The sequence below is a fragment of the Bicyclus anynana genome, chromosome 3 (genome assembly GCF_947172395.1).
Source record: "Bicyclus anynana chromosome 3, ilBicAnyn1.1, whole genome shotgun sequence".
Lineage (NCBI taxonomy): Eukaryota > Metazoa > Arthropoda > Insecta > Lepidoptera > Nymphalidae > Bicyclus > Bicyclus anynana.
In genome coordinates this window covers 16,613,992-16,635,959 of record NC_069085.1, presented here as the reverse complement: position 1 = coordinate 16,635,959, position 21,968 = coordinate 16,613,992, and the positions used below count along the sequence as shown (strand labels likewise).

Sequence of the window (21,968 nt, the reverse complement as noted above, 5' to 3'; positions counted from 1 at the left end):
TATGCACCTAATGAATTATCACATATTATCATTATAATTTTATTATTTACTAGCGGACGCCCGCGACTTCATCCACATGGAATTCAGTTTTTCACAAATCCCTCGGGAACCACAGATTATTCCGGGATGAAAGCCTATGTGTTAATCCAGGATATTATCTATTTTCGTTTAAAATTTCAGCCAAATTGGTCCAGTAGGTGTGGCGTTAAAGAGCAACAAACATCCAAACAGACATCCAAACAAACATCCATACAAACTTTCGCGTTTATAATATTAGTAGGATTATTCATATAATTCATCGTCGTCATTTCAACGTTGCATCAACGTTGCGCTGAAAGTGATGTTTTAGGGAATGAACCAGAATAGTATGGTATAATGAAGCCAGGTATTGAAAATGACCAAATCGAAAACCAAAGGATGTAGAATGCTTTCAGCGTTGTTACTAAAATCACCGAGAGTCAGCCATATTGTTGTTTTTGCATCCATTTTTCGAACAACAAAACAACAACACAACAAAATCCCGCTCCGGCGCGATTGGAAATCTTCGATATCGATATTTGATTCGTTTGGCTTCGACAGCTTTAGAAACGTTACTTCAAAAACATTAAACTTAATAAAGCGTTGTATTTAATTTTGAAGCATTTTTCTCTGTAGATACTAGTAAAGTCAGCCATTGCCGGTCAATTATTCTCACGTTTCTGTAGCGCAAACGGCAGCGAAGACGTTTAATAAGTCGAGCCGTCATGTGCGCAGCGACCAATACAGGATCAGTTATAGTCGTGGGTGCTGAAGAAACGTGAGAATAATTGATCGTCAATGGCGTGCATAATATAACAATTAGTAGGGCTTTTTGATAGCGATTAATTTGCCTACCTACTATTAGGTTATTACTACTAGGTTAGGTTAGGTTATGAGCCGTGATAGCCTAGTAGATATGACCTCTGCCTCCAATTCCAGAGGGTGTGGGTTCGAATCCGGTCCGGAGCATGCATCTCCAACTTTTCAGTTGTGTGCATTTTAAGAAATTAAATATCAAGTGTCTCTAACGATGAAGGAAACATCGTGAGGAAACCTGCATACCAAAGAATTTTCTTATTCAGAGAATTATCTTTTAAGTTCTCTTAAGAGAAGTTCTCATCGTGGTGGACTATTGGCCTAACCCCTGTCATTCTGAGACTCGAGCTCAGCAGTGAGCCGAATATTGGTTGATAACTATTATACCTACCCATAGATCCCGTTTTTGCAAGAAAATCGGAATAAAGAAAGTGCTATCCTAGCCTATCTATCTTCGCCACAAAGTTCATCCAAATTCGTTCAACCGATACGGCTCGATTGAATAACCATTCATCAATACATGCATCTATCCAGATTTAATACATACGAGTACATCCATTTATCCAGAATTATCCAAATTCTATAATGCTACTATCCACCATCCGATAAGCTGACATGCTTGCAGCGCTAACGGTTTGACGTCCGGTAAAACTGATCGACCAACACACGCTCAGTTTTATCGGCTGTCAAGCCGTTAGCGCTGCAGGCATGTGAGCTTGCTTGATCGTCAGTGGCTGACATAAGTAAGATAAGTAGCAAACAACAACTTGTATGAAAAATATATAGCCATCAAAACTATGAAGCTTTGTAATATGATATCTGCAACGTATGGAATAAATTCCTTCGAAGGCGGAATCTCATTTCGAATTGCACCTGCGGGTCGTAAGCCTTTGTGAATTAAGCGACGTTTGTAACGGACGATCAATCAAACGGTTATAGGGAGTAGAGAAAAGAATAAAAGTTACAGAAGAGAGTCGACTTAGTTTGGAAAATAAAAGGAAAGAATGTAAGTTACAATAAGTAAATATTGTTTATTCGGTACGGGCTATTTTTTGTAGGAGATAAAACTATAGAATACAATATAATAGTGATAATATACTTAGCTTTGTGACTCGGCAGAAGGACGTGATTATGTTAGATTGGTCGTCATCATTTCGTGTCCACAAGTCCATGATTAAGAACTCGGAATGGGTTAACATATTTGAATTTGTCGGACATATTCCGACACATATTCATGTGTGTTTACCCGTTTATCGATTTGACAATAAAAAAAATCAAGTTGAAATTTTAAATAGCTTCAAGTTTTTTTTCTATTATAATGTAAAATTTACGTTACGTAAAAATAATTATAAATTCTAAATAATGAAAATTAAAAAAAAAATAAAAAGGATACATTAGGGGACACCCGGGTTTGAACCGGGGACCTCTCGATCTGCAGTCGAATGCTCTACCACTGAGCTATATCCCCATTGGAAGTATAGTTGAAAATTAGTATCATATTACAATTCAAACAGTGAATCACACATTATGACGTAATAGGTTATCAATTTTTACTGCCTACGCTGCACAATAAAGATACGACTATATGGCCTGAGTAATTATTATTGCAAAGCCTTGGTCACACTGATTAGTTTTATTAATTTGAAAACTGTGAAATTAAATGCAATTTATGATGCATTGGTCCAGTAGTTAGTCTGTGTGACTTCGAATCACAAGGTCCTGGGTTTGAGACCTGGCCCGGCTTTTTATACTTACCTACCTACTGTGCTTTTCTGTTAAAAAATATTCTGGTGTTACCATACCATCTTTAACACTTAGGAGGCAGAAATATTATCACCCAAAGCTCTATTTCGAAGCAGCGTGATAGGCTTAAAAATCACATTTAAAGAAGAAAATTCTTTAAATAATTGGCAATACTGTCAAGCTTATTATACGATTGATGACTAGCCGACGCCTCGCGGTTTTACTCGCATAGTTCCCGTTTCTGTGAGAATACGGAGATAAATTAAAGCTTATGACATTCACAAATAACGTGACTTTGTTGTGGTTGTGTGTGGTTTGTGTGTTGACCCCCCACCAGGTGGACTGACGACATCAAGCGAGTCGCAGGGGTTCGCTGGATGCAGGCGGCTCAGTATCGTGATGTTTGGAAGTCCCTACAAAAGGCCTATGTCCTGCAGTGGACGTCCATCGGCTGATATGATGATGATGATGATTGTTGTGGTAAAAGAATTTTCTTTATCGGTTCAGTAGATTCAGAGATTATCCCTACATTAAAATTTCAAAAATCTCTTTATAAACTCAATCAAAATAAATAAATTAATTTTGATTTTTCTTTTAAAAATAGTTCAGCAACTCGCTAGTATACCGAGTAACATTAGATGAAAAGTCAAAGACTTAGATAAAAAAGGTATTTTTAAGTAAACTAATGGTGCCAACCGTATTTTAACAAGATGTATTCAGACTATCGGTTTTAAAAGCAGCAAAGGTCGTCCAAGGTAAATTGGTATGGTAACAATTTTGTGAAATTCACCTTTTTACTGTACCCTCGCATACATTCGCATCTTGATGAGATCTCTATTCAAATTAACCTCATCGCTGGGAGTGTGTGTTTGGAGCGAAATTACTTCCCATTAAGGTGATGGTGGGAGAGAATGGTGTGACCTCAATCCGACTGGCCTGATCGACTTTAATTTTAACTGTAATTGGATGAGTGAATCGATCGGTGATCAACTTTTGAAATATTACTAAAAATATTCAAAATAAATATAAAAATATTCAATAAAAACTTTAAATTTAATTTTGAATCGCCAAAAACTCATTTTTTTATTATTGTGACAATTGAAGTTCTAAACTTTAAATTAGGGTTTCAAACATGTCCATGTCGGCCTTTGAAGAAATCAAAAATAAAAAAAAAAGAAAGAAGATTGCAAACTCAGCAAACTACCTAAATCCTTGTGGCATTAGTCTATTAAGGATGTCCATAAAGATTTTCCCCCAAAACTTGTTATATCTGCTTCTGCAATCACTAAATCAGTCGCTTTCAAAAACTAAAAGCCACCGAAGAACATTTTCATGGTTTTCTATAGTAGAAGATACTCGAGACACGAACTTAGCGAATAACCCACTTATTTCGTAAAACCAGATATATATATTTTACAATTATTGTACTAAGAAAATTTATTGCTTTCAAAAACATTAAAACAAAATTAACCGTGTAACGTGTAGGTGATTATATTTTCAATGCCCCAGATAAAATATATACCACAGCGTATTAGAGAAATGCAGCGTAAAGCAAACATAATATTGTAATAATATCTGTCAGCACTTGCCATTATTCGCTACAGAATGAATATTTATGACTCAACGTTTTCTGGCCATTATTCTCCGCTAACTCGCGAACAAATAGAGCACTGAAAGCGTTCCACTTTATAATTTGATTAAAGGTGTTCACGTCTTTTTAGTTTGCCGCGTAATCACTATTTCTCGAGTCTTGTGCTATCATCACAGCTACTGAGATTCCTCGATGGTCCAGTGTTTAGCCTATGTACGAGTATGATATGAGGTCCTGGTTTCGAATCCTGGGTCAGGCGGTATGAGAGAGAGACGAATATCTTAGCAATCAACGGATCCAGCGTGCGGGTGCCGGGTCCATCGCGTGGCAGAGAAAAAAACTCCGAGCAAAATCTAGGACTTGTAACCAATAGATGTAGGGTTAAGGAATTCCTTGACAATTCTTTTAGTTTGCCGCGTAATCATTATTTCTTGTGCTATCATCACAGCTACTGAGACTTCCTGAGGTCCTGGGTTCGAATCCTGGGTCGTGCTGTATGAGAGAGAGAGACGAATATCTTAGCAGTCCATGGATTTATGTCGCGGGTGCAGAGAAAAAATCTCCGAACAAAGTCCTGGACTTGTGACCAATGAATGTAGGGTCAAGGAATTCCTTGACAAAAGATTAACACTTTCCTTCTCCGCTTTTGTTGTTCTCCCTGCTTAGCCAAATTTGGAAGAGGTTTAGGGCAGCTTTGGAAACCCGTTCTAATACATAACTTGCTACAGTTCCAGATAGGCTCAGGTCTTTAGGCAAGTTATAGAGAGATTTTGCTGGTAATCTTGTCACACCTACTTCTACGGCATACAGACTAACCACATAGCCATTTTTAGTTAGTTCATATGTTAGATCATAATATTTATTCTGAGTTTTTCTTTATTTTAAAAAATTTACAGTTAAATTCTCAGTCCGGAGTTCGAAAGTTGCTGGCTTTAGGTGTTACCCCCCGTGCCTTGGAGAGCACTTTAAGTCGTTCACTATCATTAGCATATGATATTGGTCGTTAATGAATACCTGTAGTTTTTTTATGCAATATAGGCTTGCGCTTAACTACAATTAAGCCTGATGGAAAGCATTAATGGGGTCTAAGAATGGACACGCTTACTTAGAAGATGCCTATTAGCTTATGCTTTGAAGGTGTTTAAAGTGTCAGGAAATCCAGACGCCGGTAGGGCATTCCAAATTATTGCTGTGCGAATTAGAAATGTGTGTGTGAGATCGTTTCGTACGAGTGGCCTGGACATCCACAATGTAAGGCGTCTTGCTGGTCTGTGGTAAAAAGGAGAAGGAAAAACTAGATGGTGAAGTTCCTGGGAACACTCACCAAAGTAAGTATATCTGGTAAAAGACCCATAGACAAGCTACATTGCGACAGTGTTGCAAAGTCTGCAATTTCGCTTGTATCAATGGTTGATTTTATCAATGATTGCCGCGGCGACTTTGGACCATGGGCATTGAGAGGTATCAGGTAATAAAGACCCTTCAAGACCAATCCGACAATAGTTCAAGGGGCCGGGATTGAATCTAGAATCTGACAGCCTATAGTTTAGTCATTTAACCATTAAGGCTTAAGATTAATGCTGGAAGCAAGGGTTTGAAACAGATTTTTTTCCATACAAACAGAAGGATTGCATGTAAGGACACGCCATGTTTTAGAGGGTAATTTGTATGTAAATTCAGTTTTACAGCATGCGGGCAGTGTCGCTTTGAGAGTCGGGTTTATTTGCAATTTATGTGGCCAGGTTTTGTTCTTTGGGTTTGTAGTTCTACATTGGATATTCAAATGCAATTTCTGGTTGTTCCGATGAGGTCACATTATGCACTTGTTTTGTTTATCAAAAAAAAAAATACTGTTGTCTATGAGTTTGATGTTCACTAGATAATGCTTTGATTTACAACAAAACAATTTTTTTTTATTGGTGAAGGTTTATACTGGTGGTAGGCTTCGGTCTCCACTAGTTACCATCTAAATACCAACAAAGTTGAGAGCCGTGATAGCCCAGTGGATATGACCTCTGCCTCCAATACCGGAGGGTGTGGGTTCGAATCCGGTCCGCGGACTCCAACTTTTCAGTTGTGTGCATTTTAAGAAATTATTTATCACGTGTGTCAAACGGTGAAGGAAAATCATCGTGAGGAAACCTGTATACCAGAGAATTTCGTTAATTCTCTGCGTGTGTAAAGTCTGTCAATCCACATTGAGCCAGCGTGGTGGACTGTTGGCCTAACCCCTCTTATTCTGAGAGGAGATCAAGCTCAGCAGTGAGCCGGATATGAGTTGATAACAACAACAAGAAAGTGCAAAAAAACACAAAATTGTGCTTGTGTCAGTGGAGTAGCTAAATTCGGAAGGCACGTAACATCTATAGTAGAAAATCTTTGGTTTAACGGGCCACTTTAACACGCGCATCAATACATAAGTTCACTGCTAGAGTGTTCTCCCTGTTATATAACTGCGACATAATATTATTATAATTGTTGCCTAAAAATGAATAATTATTTTTATTTTCACAAAACAGCTGTGAATAGCGCGCACGGGAAGTCGTTTGTCGTCGATACCGTTTTCGCTTCTCATTTCCGGTCTAGGATCTGAAAAAATTTATTTCATTTAATTTCTTTTAGCTGAGTTCAAAGAAAATATTTTTTTGTTAGACACCTCTATTGTGTTTGTTTATTTTTCAATAATTATATTTCCTGTCTCGTGACCTTCGCCTACAAAGTTAAAAAAGAAACGTCTCTTGCGTCATAAATTAGGTTATTAGAGCGTAGGAGATTAATATAATTTATTATGGTGTAAGAGCTAGTGGGGGCTAGACTTTTGTCATTCTATGAAAGCTCAAATTCTTGATTGTAGTCAAGGCTCAAATTCGTCATCTATCATTCACACCTCACACCACACCACAAATGATAATGGTAAGACAATAACCTGCATACTATATAATTCTAGGCGTCTATGGATCATAGTGGTTTCTAAAAGGGTACATACAACAAGGGTTGTCTTAAATCACCAGAGTACGTGGTAACCCTCCGTCGGAATCTCTAACAAAGTTTAGCAAATATAACTTCACTTAAAATAAAATACTGACAAAAAATTAGTTTTCGCCATAGCGTGCTTAGTATTTAATTATTCATGCTCTGCTTAAGATAAATTATTAACAGTACCAATTTATGCGAGTGCAAATAATGATATTTCATTTACGTTCAAGATAATTTTTCACTGAACAATATTTCAGTTCGCATGAAAGGCTGCAATCTCAGTTAGTCAGGGCCTATTCATTTTTATTGAAAAGAATACCTATACAGTACCAACCCAGTAATGCGGGGCTTTTAATGCAAACTTAAACAGTAGTGGTGGTTTTTTGAAAATCTATTTAATATTACAAAGAAATCTCGATAGTTTATTAAAGAACGCCGGTCAGCTCCTCCCAGATGATAAATTCGGGTAGGGGATACGGGCTTCGAGGCTTTGTCTCCTTGCCCGGGTAAGGCACAGTGGGGATCTTCTCTCTCGGTAATTTTCTTCCATGCTAGCATTGTGGCTTGTGGGCTTATTTAACAACTTTTTTAAGAGTATCAACAACTATTTTAAATGTATTCCAACAACAGCCACATAATTCTTTGTCTCTCTGGAAACTGATTGATTATAAGTAACAACAATACATTTCATGTCCGTTATAACTGGATAAAAAAAGGTTTGCCTTCTCTCCCGTTTATACTAAGGATTCATAACCAATTGATTAAATTCCTCATCACTTTGCAGGTGTATATAACATTTTCATATTCAAATTCAGGTGCGATACGACCAATAAGGAAACGAGGGGGAATACATACGCGCTCACCAAATATAATTCTGGAATTAAATCCTCGTGAATTTGGGACGATCCGCAATTTGAACAAATGTTTGAGTATATTTGCGTTACTTGTGATTAAGACCAAATAACTTTTCATTACACCTGTTTAAGAGGTAATTTACATTAATTACAGTTATACAACTCTTTATATTAATTGTTATTAACTTTAGCACAGAGATTAAGTAAATCTGAGCAAACTTTTCGCCAAAGTACAACTTAAAAACGATGCAATAGGGGATGAAAGCGTATAGATAACTTAAATACTTTAAAGAATTTAAAATTAGCTGAAATATGATAAGAGTAAGTAAGTACAGTTTAAATCTATTTACACATCAGGAAAGTAAACGAACGCCCCATAACAAGACAATATACTAGGGCGGCATGAAATGCATAGCAGTCCACCGTATTACTCTATTACTTCGTGTTTAGTGCCTAAGCTCAGAAAGAACACATCAAGTGAAAACAATAGTTTTATTCTTTACAAATAAATTAGCCTTTGTCTACAATCTTAAAAAACCTCAATCGGCCCAGCCGGGGATCGAACCCAGCACCAGTACAGTTTATATATATTTACGCACCAAGAAAGTTAGAGAACGCCCCATAACAAGACTGTAATACTAGGGCAGCATGAAATGCATAGCAGTCCACCGTATTACTCCATATAAGTCCCTTGGGTCCCTAAGCTCTGAAAGTACACAATTAGCATAGAGGTAGTATCATCATCATCATCATCATCATCACCATCAGCCTGGTTTAATGGTCCATTACATAGCCAGGCCTCTCTCCTTACAGGACAGTCAAGTATGACCAAAAGTTTATATCTATTTACACACCAGGAAAGTTAGTGAACCCATAACAAGACTGTAATACTAGGGCAGCATGAAATGCATAGCGGTCCACCGTATTACTCCATTACACAAGTCCCTCGGGTTTAGTGCCTAAGCTCTGAAAGCACACAATTTACCTGCAAGCTCTAAATATGCATGCGAGCACCATGTCATGAAACCTAGATTTACGATTCGCCGGGAAATGCAATTCATTTCACTGTTTTCAAAATAAAATATACACTTTACAAGATGTTTTAAAATATTGCGTACGTAAAATGTAATAGATTATTGTACACCAAGTAAACTTGTTGTTCAAATATTAATGGAATATGTGATACATTGGTAGTTTTGGGATAAACTCACAGTATTTTTTATACTTATCGTAATGCCTCAATAATAAGAAGTATACTAAGGTAAGTTGCCTAATTTGTCCAGTCTTTACCATTATAGATTACGTCTGTGTCATGATAGACGATGTGTGTTATATATTTATGTGTATTATGTGTGTTATATGTAATAACGTCGCTTCCACTTACTCGTAACATCAGAATGACCATCTGTTTTTTCCGTCAAGTATAATAATGGAGCATCCTGACCCTGAGATATATTCAATATTCATTAACTTCGAAAACGAGAACTGTAAGAATTTTCATTGTTCTATTTCTATGTTCCCACACTCAAATTAAAAAAAGAATACATTGTTTATTTCGTAGCAACAAATATTTTGGCACCAATTTTACAGGCTAGTCTATTAGGAACTATACCTACATATTGACAGAAAATTGCACCATATAAGAAGTACACTGCCACGGCAGAGTTAGGTACTTTTTATATCAATGACTATTTATTACTATTAAGTACTAAACTTTAAATTCTTGTACGAAAGTTAGTATTTTCCAACATTTTAGTCCCAAGAGTTTGATTTTATAGTTCTTTTTAGCTTCTGACCTACAATTCGCGACCATTAACAAAATGCAGTGCGCGCAGAGCCCAAGTATTGTCTTCACATAAATTTTAAAGTTTTATGAACGTATACAATCGCAGCCGGCCCATTCATTCCTGTTGAAAAGAAAACACAGCGCGCAATAACACAGACCCACTTTCATTCCGGTTTACAATGTAGGGATGCTGGGTGTCTAGACCCGCGGAGTTTTCTCAAATTGTGTTCCGATGTTACAACCAATATCATTTTTTTTCCCCTCTAACTAGTCGGGCAATACTGTAGTTTTGTTTTTAATTTTATTGAAATGACTTAAAAAATATTTATCTTTTTCTATTCTCTCGCCGAAATGTTGATAAACCTCCCACCAGGTGGACTGACGACATCAAGCGAGTTGCAGGGATTCGCTGGATGCAGGCGGCTCAGTATCGTGTTGTTTGGAAGTCCCTACATAATTCCTATGACCTGCACAACAGTGGACGTTTATCGGCTGATTTATGATGATGATGATGATGATGATGATAATGAAGGTATATAGCCTAACGATGTATAATTGTTAATAGGTGCGTGTATAAAATAAGGTAATAAGTATATAAAGGCACTAAATGAAGTAAAACACTATCCTAAAGCGATTAAAAATAAATGTGAATAAGGGACAAGTTTTAAGTATTAAATTAAATACGTTTTATAAATCGAAAACAATAGGTATTCGCTTTCAAATAAGCCTACATACATCTTAGACTGCAACGTCGTTTAACATTGTATAAGATCGTAGTCAAGGCCTATCAAATAAAAAAAACAAATTAAAAAACAAAATCCGTGCGGACCGACCCATACGAACTACCGGTAAAAACCATAATGACCGATTTACTCAGATGCCAGAGATTCCTCAAGAGAATTTGCTTTGAATGTTCAATTGTCAATTGATTTTACATACATGGTGCATTGTATTGGTGATCTGCTCAGTTGTTCAATCAGCAATAAATTCGATTGAAGCTCAGTTGTAAAATCAATTGAAAATTGAATATTGCACATTGTTCTAGCAAGAATATCTATACAGGTGCAGATCTTTTAAAAAACAATGTTGGATCCACTCTAGCCATATTGGATTTTACTCGCATTTATTAATTTATGCTATATTTTTTTTTATTAAAAATAAACAATACAAAACCCAGGCACACGACTGGGGGACTCCCCAGGATGATAACATGCTCGACACGTCTAGATTGCATTTTTCATAATATGTTTCATGTCTTGATAACTTCGTCCATCGTAGCCTCAAGAGTTCACCGACTTGCAACCGACCGAGTTGATAGAGACATTTTATACTTAGGAAAGTAAAGCTACTGTAAAAAAGGCTTCCATAACTTATAGATATTGAAATAAAGTCCAATTTCTCTTGTATACATTTTAATTCCATCTTCACCATAGGTACAATAAATGTCGATATTTACAATATCATGATATCTCGTAAACATTAATTTTAGTACATTTTCATTGACATTTCATTTACAATAGTCATTTAGTAATTAAATCGATAATGTAATTTCGTCGTCCACCATTTTGTAACTCCCTCCCGCGTCATCATCTCTCCTTCTTTCTTTGTATGCAGAAAGGCAAAGGCATTACACCGTACAGCCATATAATACTTAATTTATTAAAATTAAATACTCGGCCACACAGCCGGACGTGTCAATATTGTTCTTATGAATTCCTTTTTGTATAACAATATAATATTCCATATAAATCTAACTAGAAAAATCACATTTTAGACAAAAATATTTACGAAACCTTACACTACATCAAAAAATCTTTGCAAACTCATTCCATCCAAACAGGTAAAGAAACATATTCGTAATGAGGTAAAGAAATTAATGAAAAGACATACGAATATTTGCTTTGATAGCACGGTTCAGTGAACTTGCCTAATATGTGCGCGAAATTTCAAGGAATGTCGTCAAATTTCGGCCCAAAATTGCTAGCAATCGTGTTTTCAAATTACAAGCTCGCAATACGCGCTGTCTGAATTTAATTTTGAAACTAAATCCTTGAGAAGTGGGTACGCATGCAGACTCCGTACGTCGATGGTTGAGATTGTTTCTTATTAAGTATCTTCAGCACAAATGTGGCACAATAATCTCTGTCGCGTAGTATTTGAGACATTCTTGAACATTCTAGAGACTTCAAATGTTCGGGCTGTAATAGGGTAGTTGAATATAACAATATAAATTTCGTGTAGTCACAATATTAAAGTAATAGAAACAATATTAATTTTATGGAATAAGAACCCCAAATATACAGGTTGTCCCGTAAATAGTACGATATACTCTACAGACCGATAGCCGATGTCAGCTATCGCCTTGTAAAGTATGTCGTAGTATATACGGGATACCCTGTAGGTATATCTTATATATATAAAATAAAGTCGGGTTTGTTACAACACTTATAACTCGAGATCTGCTAGACCGATTTTCATGGTTTTTGATTCGTTGGATTTGTCTCCGCCAAGCCGCCAAGAATAGCAGAATACATTTTAAAAACAATGAAAACTCGACGAATAAATAATTATGAAAGATGAATAATTTTCGATAAATGTCACTTTGTTTAGTACCTGTCAACATTTGTTGGCAATCCTGTCAAATACTGTTTTTATATAATGATTAACACATAAACGTGCGTTCAGAAATACTGATAAATGGTTAACATTTACGCGTGCGTTCATAAATTTATTTTGTGTAGGGTAGGGATAGGGAAGAAGTACACATAAAGTGTCAAAGCGAAGCTTGACCGGGTCCGCTAGTTAATTAATAAAAGTTAAGGATTTCGTTAATTTAAAAATCATGTATTTTTTAAATTTTCCAAACGTCGAAAACGCTGTCGTCCATTTTGTGATGTGTTAATAAATTTAATGTGATCACGCCTCAGAAAAGTTATCATCCCCATTGAATTGACTTCTTATTCTATTACGTACATCACAAAGCATTATTTTCACATGCCCATACATTTCTCAAGAAAAAGATACGCGAGACACTAATGTGGAACTTTCATTTTGATATTACAGTGGTATCGCAGAGGCAGACTAGGTACTACTAACCGTAATAGACCGAGAGTCTGCATAGCCAGACCTACTTCTTCGGAATAACTTGGCAACTTCGTTAGTAACACTCCCAATGGCGTGTAGCGATGAATGAAAAACCTACGACTGATGCACCTTACTTCCCCGCACGCATGATTGCAGTCTTTTCCCCCGACGCCCGCATATCATGGGAGTGTCATCAACGAACTTGCAAGACTATGCTCATGCTCCTATCATAGGCAAGTATGGAGTTTGGGCCGGCGGTTTTAGAAGGTAGCAGGTTTAAGGCCCCAGACCCTTAATAGGGATGATGACAGTTTTAAAAATTGTATATATATTCTCTCTCTCTCTCTAGTCGGTCCCTCATGACTGAGGATCGTGACCACCTTGGCGAGTCATCGTTTGGTTTACAATGCTCCTCCATCGAGTGCGGTCGCTGGCCATTTGGACGGCACTGTAAAAGGTTCGGGCTCCTGCTTCCTTTAGAAGATCGGACCAGTATATATCTTAATTATATATCTTAATTATATATCTTAAGTAAGTAATTATGTATATATATTAAGAGTATGCTAATAGTAAAGCAATTTTGTAGAAGGAACAAAGTATCTGCGATTATTACTTTCGGAGCTACAGGGATTTAAAGGATCACATTTGCGGCACTGCCACGGATCGCTTAAAAATGTCCCATAAATGATACGAATGAATGACGTCGTGGATGCGTGAAATCGTTAGAGTTGTAAGAACGTTCAAACAAAATTAAAAATATGTTTGTTATTTATGCGTCTATGTTTATACTTCATGTAATAAAAATGTCACATCGCATGTAAAGAAGCTAAAAATGTATGAATTTTCATATAATTACAATAAAATATTTTTAATTGATTTTGATATATTGAGGATTTAGAGCATTGAACTTAATACAATTCAAAGCCACGGTCCAAACTACATAATTGGCTACCGAACCTACTTGCATAAGGTAAGGCATAAGCAATGTTGACAAGCTTTTAGCTTTTGGCTGTTGATAGTAACCGTACCTTACCGGCAAAGATGTACCGCCAAGCGATTTAGGGTTCCGGTACGATGGCGTGTGAAACCCAAACAAGTTAGCCCGCTTCCATCTTAAATTGCATCATCACTTACCATCAGGTGAGATTGTAGTCAAAAGCTAGCTTGTAAATAATAAAAAAAAATAGCTTTCTTAAATGAGGTACATCTAGCTATTGCAGGCTCTCGGTCTATAAGCACTACTAACCGTAATACCGCAAAGATGGCCGACATGCAAAAGCGTTCCTTGAAAGCCTCAGACGTCTCTATTGACAGACAGAGGAGAGTCGTGAAAACATCTACCCTTGAGGAGCCATCTCATTAACTTGATTATGTTCTACCTTGAAATAGTTACTACACCCGTGGGACGTATCCAGGGTGTACCTATATAAAATCTATACTAATATTATAAAGCTAAAGAGTTTGTTTGTTTGTTTGGTTGAACGCGCTCTGGAACTACTGGTCCGATTTGAAAAATTCTTTCAGTGTTAGATAGCCTATTTATCGAGGATTGTTATATGCTATATATTATATCTGTATTTCTACGGGAACGGGGACCACGCGGGAGAAACCGCGCGGCGTCAGCTAGTCTCTAGGTACATGTAAAGAATAAGAAGTAACATACTTTGAAGACATTGCATTTTTTAAATTCCGAATGTACTCATGTAAAGCCGTGATAGCTTGGGATATGATCTCTGCCTCCGATTGTGAAGGGTGTGGGTTCGAATTCGGTCCGGAGCATGCACCTTCAACTTTTCAGTTGTGTGCATTTTAAGAAATTAAATGTCACGTGTCTCAAATGATGAAGGAAAACATCGTGAGGAAACCTGTATACCAGAGATTTTTATTAATTCTGTTACTGTTGTAACTTTTTAAAGTACCTAGTTTTATTCTATGTACAATGTACATTGTGCATATTATGATCTTATTAGCGGACGCCAGCGACTTCATCCGCGTGGAATTAAATTTTTCACAAATCCCGCGGAAACCATGGTCTTCTCCCGGATGAAAAGTAGTCTATATTAACACATGGGCTACTTTTTAGCCTTTTTTACAGAGTAAAATGTATTTCCATTTAAAATTTCAGCCAAATCGCTTCAGTAGCCGCAGCGTAAAAGAGGAGTAAACATACTTACACACTTAACACACTTTCACACTTACACACAAACTTTCGCCTTTATAATATTAGTGTGATTCCATAAATGTCTTTCTGTCTTATAAGTATAAACAATTTAGAATCATTTCCACTACAGCTACGGCTTCGTTTTTTAAATCGGTCACTCACTAAAGAACAAATCTCTTCACTAAAAACCCACCCCCCTCCTAACAAATAGCTGGCTACGTCCACGGCAATATCACTCAAAAATCCAAAGTGACATTCAATAGAAATTCATCCCAGTCGTAAAGAGTTAAGGGCGTCATTCGTTTGAAAGGTCAGATCGTAATTTCGGTTGTCCCGTCAGTCTACTTAAGAGGAAAAATTGTTGAGGCCGTGACATTACGACCCTTCGTTTTGGACGGGACTCGGCGAAATATCGCGATACTTTTTGGGTTTTTGTAATACAACTGATGTTACGGTCGAGTAATCAGTAAGGATTTCGTGTTTGATGCCCAGTGGCGTGGAAGGAATAAGTTATAACACTTGCGATATTATTGGCTGTAACAAAATGAACTGTTGTTTAAATTTTATTTGTCAGAAGAAGAAATAAAGCGGGATTCCTTGCTGCTTGAAACAAGACCGAACAAGGACTTGGTTGTTAAAAAATTAGTGGAAATTTTATCGAAATAAAGAAAGTAAAACTGCAACTCATGTCTAGAAGGCATACGTAATAGTTTTACTGAAGACAATCTGCGGGCGGTTTATTGTAAGAGGTCGTAAACATGTCGAAACAATTTTGATTGACTTCTTGTTCAAGTAGGTACACGTAATTTGTGACTTCTATACAAAGCTGTACAGTACTAGATTTTTTGCAAGGGTGTCGCTGAGATAACTTTATATCATGGACTTAATTAGAATAGAAAAATTAGTGAAGTTTTAAAGTTCTGCTCAATCAAAAGTGTCTGTCACTTTTGATACTGCTTCAAAATATAAACCAAAATCAGTCATGTGAATTTAAGCTACATAACACTTTTTTTAGTTACCTTTCTCTACTGGTACCTGCCCAGCACGGCTATTCTCTAACGATGTTTTGTATAACTCGGAAGTGCGAGTTTCGAATTCACCGCTATCTTCCTCATTCGTTAAACAGAGAGAGATAGAGGTAAATCCGAAACTCGCACTTGCAAGTTATAAAAATATCTTTACAGAATAGCCTAGCAAGTGTCACAGAGCAAGTCTTCACAAAGACGCAGGTAAAACACATGAGACGCTACTGAAAATCCAAAGTTTCATCTTTGTGAAAATAACCTGTCAGTACGACCTTGGGATCTTGGTCTATATACAAGAAATGAGAGAAATATAGATATTTGTTTATAGTTTAACTTGAAAGTTATTATGTGAATATACAACAAGCAGTAACTTTAAAGAGGTCCGATGTATTGAATCATCCGCCATGTTGAATTTAACGTCACATATCCTGTCTCTTTTCGTTTTCGGGATGTAATAAATGCGCAAAGAACTGTCATAATACAGATCGTTTCGCAGGTACACTCGCTTTGTGATAGCTTGAATTGCGCGATCTGTTTTCCTTTGTTTTATATTCTTTTCGTAAACTCGTTCGTATTAAATTTACAAATTTTATCGGTTTTTACCCTTTACGCTATATTTACGCGATAAAAAGTTCGAAAGACATCGAAAGTTATTTAAACAAATAATACTTAATTACACTATACACTGTCCAATTATGTGTAAAGGAAGTGTAAAAAACTATATGTATAAAACTATATGAAACTATATATATATATACATACTTAAATATAAAATGCAATTGTTTTCAAGTGAAATGAGCTAAATTAGGATCACTTTTTGCGATATATATATATATATATATATACTAGCGGACGCCCGCGACTTTTTCCGCGTAAAAATTGATGTAAACTTCTCTACCTCTACCTTACCCTGCTCGTAAACCTACGCAATCCTACCCTACTCTACCCCTACCTTACTCCTACCCTACCGCTAACGCTAACCCTACCCTCCCCCACCTTACCCCTACTCTAACCCTACCCGTAACCTATCCATACCCTATCCTACCCAACCCCTAATCTATCCCTACCCTACCCCTACCTTACTCCTACCCTACCGCTAACCCTAACCCTCAGGTTCAAAAAGCCTCCATACATTTATTTCAGTTATACGCAATGGTTGAGGCAGCGCATGCGAATAAGTAAGTTTTTCGGTCCGACCTGTAAGAGAAAACCCGCGATAACTCAGTAGTTATATATGATAGAAATATAAAATATAGCCTATAGCACTCCCAGATAACGTAGCATTCTACTGGTGAAAGAATTTTAAAAATCGGACCAATAGTTCCGAAGATTACCCCATTTCAAAGAATTGTTACAAACTTTACCTCTTTATAATATTAGTATAGATATTTATATTTATTAGTATAGATTATATTTATTAGTATAGATTATTATAGTATAAAATATTGTTGCGTATAAAACACAACAAGCCGTACAATATAATCGTTTACGTTTGCGGCTACTGAAATTACAGATATTCATATTACGGGCGATTTATTTCAATAAACAAAGGGTCCGTATCAATTGCCGATTCGTAGCCGGTGAACCGTACTGATGTGTTCCACTAATTGCTATAAAATTGACCACAGCATCGCAAATACGTGACGCGATTTTATTTAATCACAGTGTTATTAAACAGAAAATGAAATGGTGTGTGAAAAGCATTAATTAAATCATCATTATCAGCCTATTTTTACGGCCCTCTACAGGCTTTCCTCCTATATTATATCAGAGGGAATATGGAGTTTAGTCTCATCACCAAAGATTAGACATGTTACGTGCCTACAAAAACACCGAAAAAAGTGATCCAAATTTAGTTATTCCACTGAGCGCAATCTTGCACAATTTTGTGTTTCCTTTTTTTTTCTTTTTATTTCAAAAAAAGGAGGAGGTTATTAATTCGTCGAAAGTCGGTCTTTACAAGTTAGCCCTTGACTACAATCTCACCTGATGGTAAGTGATGATGCAATCTAAGATGGAAGCGGGCTAACTTGTTAGGAGGAGGATGAAAATCCACACCCCTTTCGGTTTCTACAAGACATCGTAGGTACTGGAACGCTAAATCGTCTTTGTCGGTACTTACATTATATATATATACACGTATATATAGTTTTTACACTTTCTAACCACCTTTCTAAACACAATTCGACATTGTAGACAATATTTAGGTATTTTGTGTTAAATAAGTAACTTTTCAGCTCCAGGCTGAGATTTTTTACTGAAAACTTCAAGAAGGAACAAAAGCTCAGTACCTACTTCGTAGCTCGTTTTTAGACTCGAACCCAGGCCCAAATAGACTATCATAAAGTTTTAAAAAAAATATAAGTGCTTTTATTTATAACAAGGTGTTGATGCTAAAAGATGTTCCGGTAAAGTTTAGTTTTTTAAATTTTACTCATACTCATATGTATGATATGCAAGATTAACTAAACATTTTATTTCACTCTTATGTTAAATTTATACTTGTATACAAATATTTCATTAAACATTTCAGTTGAAAGGTATATGAGTCAGTAGACACGGGCGTTACGCAGGAGTAGGTAATCCTTTGTTTATCGGAATTAAAAAAAAAAGCTTTTATAACGAGCGCCGTAGTTCAGATTTAACCTGTTCCAATAATAAAAGCTTTTTTATGAAACGTTCGTGCCTTTAACGAACGGTCTACTGTTTGGTGTATTTTAACGTTTTTATTTCACAAAAATAAAAACAATTTCTTTGTTTATTTCACTTTTCTAACGATTATTAGTTATTTATATATACCTTAAACTTAAATCATAGTTTGCGTTTAGACAACCTCACTTATATAACCAGTTTTAAGTCTTTGTAACCGTAGATTTTACGTTCGAATCCTAATTATTTTAGTTTCATAATTTGTTTAATCGACCAGTTGGCCTATTCATTAATTTGGTCTTTATTACTAACCTAGTAAAATTAACATCAAATCAATTGACAAAATGTAATTTTCCTACTGTGTGATATCCATTAAGCACCGGATGACATTTGTTACATAGAATCTCAATTTCGTATATAGCACACGTCAAAGATAGTGAATTAGCCTGTAGGTCTATTAGCTTCTAGATAAGTTTTATCCAGGATAAGCTGTCATGCTACGGTTAAGGACACTTATATGAATCTTCTTCTTCTTCATCTTTGTCAGCCGATGGACGTCCACTGCTGGACATAGGCCTCTTGCATGGACTTCCAAACAAAACGGTCTCGAGCTACACTGCGCTTTCCGGTGCGGGGTCGCCATTCCAGCACCTTGGGACCCCAACGTCCATCGGCTCTTCGAACTATGTGGCCTGCCCACTGCCACTTCAGCTTCGCGACTCGCTGAGCTATGTCAGTGACTTTAGTTCGTCTGCGGATCTCCTCATTTCTGATTCGATCACGCAGAGAAACCCCAAGTATAACACGCTCCATCGCCCGCTGAGTGACTTAGAGCCTTCTTATAAGGCCCATAGTTAGCGACCAAATATGAATAGGTTATGTTAGAATGTGAGTGAGTATTGTAAGTGTTATTCATATTAATTTATTATGTAACAAGGCTAAAACTCACGTGATTCAACGTCGGAGTATGCCCTACCGCCTCTCAGAACGAGAGGGGTTAGTCCACCACGCAGTCCAAATGCCGATTAGCTTCACACACGTAGAGAATTAAGAAAATTCTCATGGGAATTCAATTTGGGAATGACAGATCTATATCACATGACCTGTCGATAGCACATGTCCTTCCCATACACATTTCTAGTTTTCGAAGCGTTTGCGATCGTAGACAGAGAATCGACGTGCCACTTGGCTACAGAGGCAGGGCAGGTTCCCTCACGATGTTTTTCCTTCACCGTTTGAGACACGTGATATTTAATTTCTTAAAATGCAAATGAAAACTGGACCGGATTTGAACTGACTCTCTGAATTGAAGGCGGGATCATATCCACTGGGCTATCACGTTTCTCATAACCTTACGGGACTCTAACATTAGCCAACAAGGCAGTTTTCATCTTCCGGAACCCGCTAGAATTCAAATCAATGTACAGTGTACTCTCGTAACTAATAACAATGAAATGGTCCATCTCCCGAACACGCGGTGTGTGATCTACTAAATGATTATGATATCGCTCGGGGCATTAATTCCAACCGTACGGTGTATGTACGCCGAATGGGATTAGGTCCTGGCGTAAGTTGTGAGCGATTTTCACCTAAAATGTACACTTTAACAAGAAAATTAAATGATTTTAACATAATTGCGGTTCATATAAAGCGAACGAAGCCGTGATAGCCCAGTGGATGACCTCTGCCTCCGATTCCGGAGGGTGTGGGTTCGAATCCGGTCCGGGGCATGCACCTCCAACTTTTCAGTTGTGTGCATTTTAAGAAATGAAATATCACGTGTCTCAATCGGTGAAGGAAAACATCGTGAGGAAACCTGCATACCAGAGAATTATCTTAATTCTCTGCGTGTGTGAAGTCTGTCCGCATTGGGCCCGCGTGGTGGACTCGAGCTCAGCAGTGAGCCGAATATGGGTTGATGACGACGATAAAGCGAACAGTGCATGTTGCCAGTAATGACCTATGGTCAGTGATATCTATCCGAGACTTGGTCGCTAACTATGAGCCTCATAAGAAAACTCTCAGTTACACAGCGGGCCATGGAACTAGCTTTGCTAGGAGTTTCTCAGCTTGCTCGAATCAGAAATGAGGAGATCCGCAGAAGAACTAAAGTCACCGACATAGCTCAACGTGTCGCGAAGCTGAAGTGGCAATGGGCGGGGCACATTGTTCGAAGAGCCGTTGTGGTCACAAGGTGCTGGAATAGCGACCCCGCACTAGTAAGTGCAGTGTTGGTCGACCACCAGGTGGACTGACGACATCAAGCGAGTCGCAGGTATTCGCTGGATGCGGGTGGCTCAGTATCGTGATGTTTCGAAGTCCCTACAAAAGGCCTATGTCCTGCAGTAGACGTCCGTCGGCTGACATGATGATGATGAACATAGTAGCTGACTAAATCATATTGTTTACATATTTTTTTTGCAGCAACATCATATATGTCTAACTATTATAGTCATGACACAATAAGTATTCTTTAATTTAAAAATATATATATATATGTAAATGCCGCCGTTAGAAAAGACTCTTTATTTGTATCTTGGTATTAATTCTTAATAAAATAAATTACTTCATATTCAAGACTTCTTCAATACCTTTATTTTACTTCTTGAATAATTCGGACATTTCATTCGAAAGATATTAAAAGTTTAAAAATGTAAGTATTATACTTAAAACAGTTGTGTAGTCTTAACTCAAGAACGGCTGAACCGATTAGGTTGAAAATTGGTAAGGAGGTAGCTTATAACCAGGAGTAGAGCATAAGATACTTAGGGTAGGGGTAGGGTAGAGTAACATAAGTCAAAGCGAAGCTTGACCGGGTCCACTAGTATATTATAAGTATGAATGTACTATACTCTGTACATCACAAACTGCATCATCATTTACCACGTCAAACATAAATCTCGTTTTATTGGCTACCTGGATTGTTCAGTATAAAAAGTTTTATCTTGCCTATCTGAAATACAGCCTGTGGAGGGTTTAAATAACAAGTTCCGAGTTCCTTAACCAGCGATACAACACGATTTAATGCTACGGATTTTTGCACCAAACTGCTTCTAAGAAGGAGTTGTCTAAGTCCACCCCGAGGGCAAGGATTTGTGGCGTAAAAACTTTGTCCATTAAGTGCGAGCCGGTCATTAGTTTTCCTTGTTTCTGTTTACTTGTTTTGTTAGCAGTTAGTTACTTAGCGTCAGGTATTTTTAGTGTTTCGAGTGAGTGTGAATCTAATGATTTAAACTTATTTCGTGGTTGTTCATTATGAATATTA

The 21,968-nt window shown here is 37.1% G+C and overlaps 1 protein-coding gene and 1 non-coding gene across 3 annotated transcripts in view; both read right to left on the bottom strand.

Annotated features, from left to right (window-relative positions):
- LOC112048897 (pseudouridylate synthase RPUSD2) overlaps positions 1 to 21,968 on the bottom strand; it is a 505,733-nt gene that overhangs the window by 332,873 nt on the left and 150,892 nt on the right. The gene's annotated exons all lie outside the window — the stretch shown is intronic.
- Trnac-gca (transfer RNA cysteine (anticodon GCA)) lies at positions 2,231 to 2,302 on the bottom strand. Its single transcript has one exon. It is a non-coding gene; the product is annotated as a tRNA-Cys (tRNA).